The sequence below is a fragment of the Rattus norvegicus genome, chromosome 3 (assembly GCF_036323735.1).
Source record: "Rattus norvegicus strain BN/NHsdMcwi chromosome 3, GRCr8, whole genome shotgun sequence".
In the NCBI taxonomy this organism is placed as follows: Eukaryota; Metazoa; Chordata; class Mammalia; order Rodentia; family Muridae; genus Rattus; species Rattus norvegicus.
The window spans coordinates 185565027-185570188 of record NC_086021.1 but is presented as its reverse complement, the minus strand read 5'-3'; the positions used below and the strand labels follow the sequence as shown (position 1 = coordinate 185570188).

Below are 5162 nucleotides of genomic sequence, written 5' to 3'. Positions count from 1 at the left end.
ATTGTACAAAGACCCGTGGCTTTTGTGTTTCTGAGCCTGCTCTATGTCTTTTGTTGTAGCTGGCAGCGTGTATGCTGATCTCAGGTAGCAGTTGGGAGAGTGGGTCTGGCTGAGTCTTCTTTAGACACCAGAGAAATGGGAGAGCAAGCAAGACTCCCTGGACTTAGAGGCCCAGATCAGCTCACTGTGTCTGTCAGTAAACTGCTTGCAGGCAGGTGTGTTCCAGGGTCCCCTGCCCTTTCCTAGTCTTAGAGAATCTGACATTGGCACTGCCCAAGTCTCAGCTTCGGGCTGGGATGTTGTTGCCTCTGGCTGAAGCCGTTTGTCTGGGGCTTGGGGAGGGAGCCTCTCTGTAGCTCTTTGTAGACCTCTCAGACACAATGAGTTTTTGTTTTATGTATATGAGTACACAGTAGATGTCCTCGGATGCACCAGAAGAGGGCATCAGATCCCACTACAGATGGTTGTGAGCCACCATGTGGTTGCTGGGAATTGAACTCAGGACCTCTGGAAGAGCAGTCAGTGCTCTTAACCACTGAGCAATCTCTCCAGTCCCCACCCCATAGTCAGTTTTTAATCTACATATTGTTGTAGCTTCAGATTGTGGCCCTAGCTATTTATTCGGGGTGGGGTGGAGGTGGGGAGGTGCAGTGGACTTTTATCTCAGGTTAGTTGGGATCTAAGACCCATGTTGGGACCCAATTTGCTGTAGTAAATCTCCAACCCCAATAAACCTGTGCAAAAACACACAACTCAACTACAGTATTTATAAGCTGTACACCTAGATTGGGCAGATTTTTTTTTAAACCTTTACTGCTGCCCTTTATTTGAGCACCAATCCATTACAAGTTTTAGAAAATATTGACCACACGATTTGTAAACAGGCCATTTGCTTTTCTCAAATGGAACAATGTCATAGGTAAATGGAGATGAAAGAGTATCCTAAATAAGACAGCCATAGCGAAGAACTTTTGCCCTTTTTAACTTCTCGTTTGACAGCACAAAGAACTAATGTCAAACCGAAATAAAGTACCTTACCATTAACAAACAGAAAACGTTCTGAACCCTGCAGCAGAGAGAAGAAACAAAAGCAGAACAAAACACATGCTCAACTGCACTTAGGGTAGCAATCACCACAGCCAAGAACATCGGGGACACTGTCGTTTTCACCATTATAGTTGATGCTACTCCAGTATGCTACTAACTTCTCTTCTTGCTTATTAGCCACACCCTAGTTTTGACATGATAATTTTCTAACTATGATATATGAATTTATAGAATAAAATGATCCTAATATGAAGGATGGTCTTAAAACATGTTGTGAAACATAGTAAACACTTATCTGAAACATAATTTCAAACATTTCCTATTTTGAAAATTTATTAAACTAATATAACCTAAAGTAGGTATTTCATAACAAGTTATTAAAATTATTCCAACTAATTGAACACTGTCAGGTACCATTGCAAAAGGGAAATTAGCTTCATGTGTTTATAAGGCTCGAGGAAGAGTTTTCATGCCCAGATGGTGACTGTGACCTGGCCTGTTGAGAGAAGGTATTGTTTTTTATCATAAAGTTGCAGCTTGACTCTTGACATCTGTTCCATTTTAAAGATTTGTTTGTATTATTTTTAATTAGGTAGATGTGTGTGAGGGGTGGGGAGAGGGAGACAGAGAGAGACACACACAGCAGGGTAGGGGGTTAGAACATGAGTCCAGGTACCAATGGAGAGCAAAAGAATCAAATCTCCTAAAGCTTGAGTTAGAGGTATTTCTGAGTTTCCTGTCATATACCCAGGGAACTGAACTCTAGTCCTCTATTAAAAAAAAAAAGCATGCACCTTAACCACTGAGCCGTCTTTCCAACCCTGATGTCTGTTTCTTTAGAAATGACTCACTTGAAGACACTTTCATGTATATATACATACCCATCATTAGAAACGTACCACTAATCTTTGTTACTAATTTTTTTTATTAACTTGAGTATTTCTTATTTACATTTCGAGTGTTATTCCCTTTCCCGGTTTATGGGCCAACATCCCCTAACCCCTCCCCCTCCCCTTCTTTATGGGTATTCTCCTCCCCATCCTCCCCCCATTGCCGCCCTCCCCCCAACAATCACGTTCACTGGGGGTTCAGTCTTAGCAGGACCAAGGGCTTCCCCTTCCACTGATGCTCTTACTAGGATATTCATTGCTACCTATGAGGTCAGAGTCCAGGGTCAGTCCATGTATAGTCTTTAGGTAGTGGCTTAGTCCCTGGAAGCTCTGGTTGCTTGGCATTGTTGTTCATATGGGGTCTCGAGCCCCTTCAAGCTCTTCCAGTTCTTTCTCTGATTCCTTCAACGGGGGTCCTATTCTCAGTTCAGTGGTTTGCTGCTGGCATTCACCTCTGTATTTGCTGTATTCTGGCTGTGTCTCTCAGGAGAGATCTACATCTGGCTCCTGTCGGCCTGCACTTCTTTGCTTCATCCATCTTGTCTAATTGGGTGGCTGTATATATATGGGCCACATGTGGGGCAGGCTCTGAATGGGTGTTCCTTCAGTCTCTGTTTTAATCTTTGCCTCTCTATTCCCTGCCAAGGGTATTCTTGTTCCCCTTTTAAAGAAGGAGTGAAGCATTCACATTTTGATCATCCATCTTGAGTTTCATTTGTTCTAGGCATCTAGGGTAATTCAAGCATTTGGGCTAATAGCCACTTATCAATGAGTGCATACCATGTGTGTTTTTCTGTGATTAGGATGATATTTTCCAGTTCCAACCATTTGCCTATGAATTGCATAAAGTCATTGTTTTTGATAGCTGAGTAATATTCCATTGTGTAGATGTACCACATTTTCTGTATCCATTCCTCTGTTGAAGGGCATCTGGGTTCTTTCCAGCTTCTGGCTATTATAAATAAGGCTGCGATGAACATAGTGGAGCACGTGTCTTTTTTATATGTTGGGGCATCTTTTTGGTATATGCCCAAGAGAGGTATAGCTGGATCCTCAGGCAGTTCAATGTCCGATTTTCTGAGGAACCTCCAGACTGATTTCCAGAGTGGTTGTACCAGTCTGCAATCCCACCAACAATGGAGGAGTGTTCCTCTTTCTCCGCATCCTCGCCAGCATCTGCAGTCACCTGAGTTTTTGATCTTAGCCATCCTCACTGGTGTGAGGTGAAAACTCAGGGTTGTTTTGATTTGCATTTCGATTGGACAGATTTACTACACTAAGCTATTCCCCAGCTATGAGATCCCTTATTACTTGTGGCTTCTCCAGGCCACGTGGTTCTGCTCCATCTTTCTCCCACCTCCTCTCCTCGGTCCTTCTTCCTCCACTCTCTAATACCTCCCACCTTTACTTTCTATTGTCCAATCAGAGGCTCTAGTCTTTATTTGACCAGTTAAAATGGGGAGAAGGTTCACATGAAGTCAGAAATGAGTATGCGAGCCACTGTGCGTTGGGAGAGCCAATCTTTTTTTTTTTTTTTTAATTTGCCAAGCTGTGACTGTTCATTAACAGACCAGATTATAAAAACACCACGGGCAATACCTTAGTTCATCCGTCTAATAAGCCTGTTTATCTGGTCTTCCCTGTTGCCAGCATTTCCACCTTCCACAAAGTGAGTTGTCTTTTTCTTCATTCCACCTCGTGGAGAAGATAGTTTGAAGGGCCACAGGAAGTTATTTGCTTCCTTGAAGCGTTTCCCAATTATATAGATCTCATGAATTAGATCCTCCATGCAGATGATGCCAAATTTACCAAGAGATCGAGCAATCAAGGAATTATCTGTCAAGGCAATGTGCTTTTTATTAATTTTGCCATAGCCTCGCTTGTAGATGAGCTCATTTACTGACTTCAGGTTGGGGTATCCCCATGCAATGTACGGTTCCACGATCCTCAGCATGTTCACTGAAGCCTTGTTGAGCTTAACAAAGGTGCCATGGAGGATCTGCCGAGGACGAAGCAGCTGCAACACCTTGCGCACCTTTGGGCTTACTCCACTGATACCTCGGGCTCTGATGACAAAGGCCAATTCTGGTTCTGCGGGAGCATAGACGTTCCCAGCTCTCCTTGCCGTCCTAGCCATGGAATCTCAGTCCGGTACATCTGTCTGTACTCCTTGTGAGAGTGCTTTGCCTTCTCGTAGATGAGCTTCCTCCTTGCCTTTCTCACTGTCTTCAGGGCGAACTTCTTCCTCAGTCGCTTCACCTTCAACTCTGCAAAATTCCTTCGCTTTTTCTCAAGGGTTTCTGGCTCAGCGGGAACTTTTTTCTTCTTAAGGGTTCCTGGCGCAGCGGCAACTTTCGTTTTCTTCTCTGGTACAACCTCCATGGTTCCAGCCGGAATAAGAGCTGGGGCAGCCAATCTTGAGAAAGCAGAATTAACATCAGAATACAAATAACACCAGAGCAACCCACAACAAATATGGTGGTTCTTCAGAAAATTGGGAGTCAATCTACCTTAAGACCCCATTATACAACTCCTGGACCTAAATGACATTCTATCCTATAACAAGGACACTTGATTAACCATGTTCATTGCAGCCTTATTCATAATAGTCAGAAACTGAAAACAATCTACATGGTCCTTCAACCAAAGAATGGATACAGATAATGCGGTACATTAGCACAATGAAGTACTACTCAGCTGTTAAGAACAATGACATCATGATATTTGCAGGCAAATAGATGGGACTAGAAAAAAATCATGCTGAGCAAGGTAACCCAGACACAGAAAAATGGTATGTACTCACTTATAAGTGGATATTAACAGTTAATAGAGGTTAGATAAAAGGTGTGCTCTGGGGGGATGCCTGGATCTCCCTGGGAAGGGGAATAGAATAGATTATGCAGGTGGACTGAGGGAAAGTGGAGATGGGAACAGGAGGGATTAGGCAGAGGAAAGGAGAGAGTACAGGGAGGGATAAATGGAATTGAAGGGCATTTGGGGGACAATTTGAAAAAGTAGTGTAGTGGAAACTCCTTGGCATCTATGAGGATAACCCTAGCAAGGACTCCTGTTAATGGAGAATACAGAGCCTGAATTGGCCATATTCTGTAACCAGGCAACTTTCAGTGTTGGGACTGAGACACCAACCCAGGCACAAAACCTTCAACCTACAATAATCTATCAGGCTTTCAAGATATGCTTGGGCAATGGAGGCACAGAACTTGT

General features: G+C 43.4%; 1 pseudogene; it reads right to left on the bottom strand.

Annotated features, from left to right (window-relative positions):
- On the bottom strand, window positions 3476-4320 carry Rpl7-ps15 (ribosomal protein L7, pseudogene 15; annotated as a pseudogene).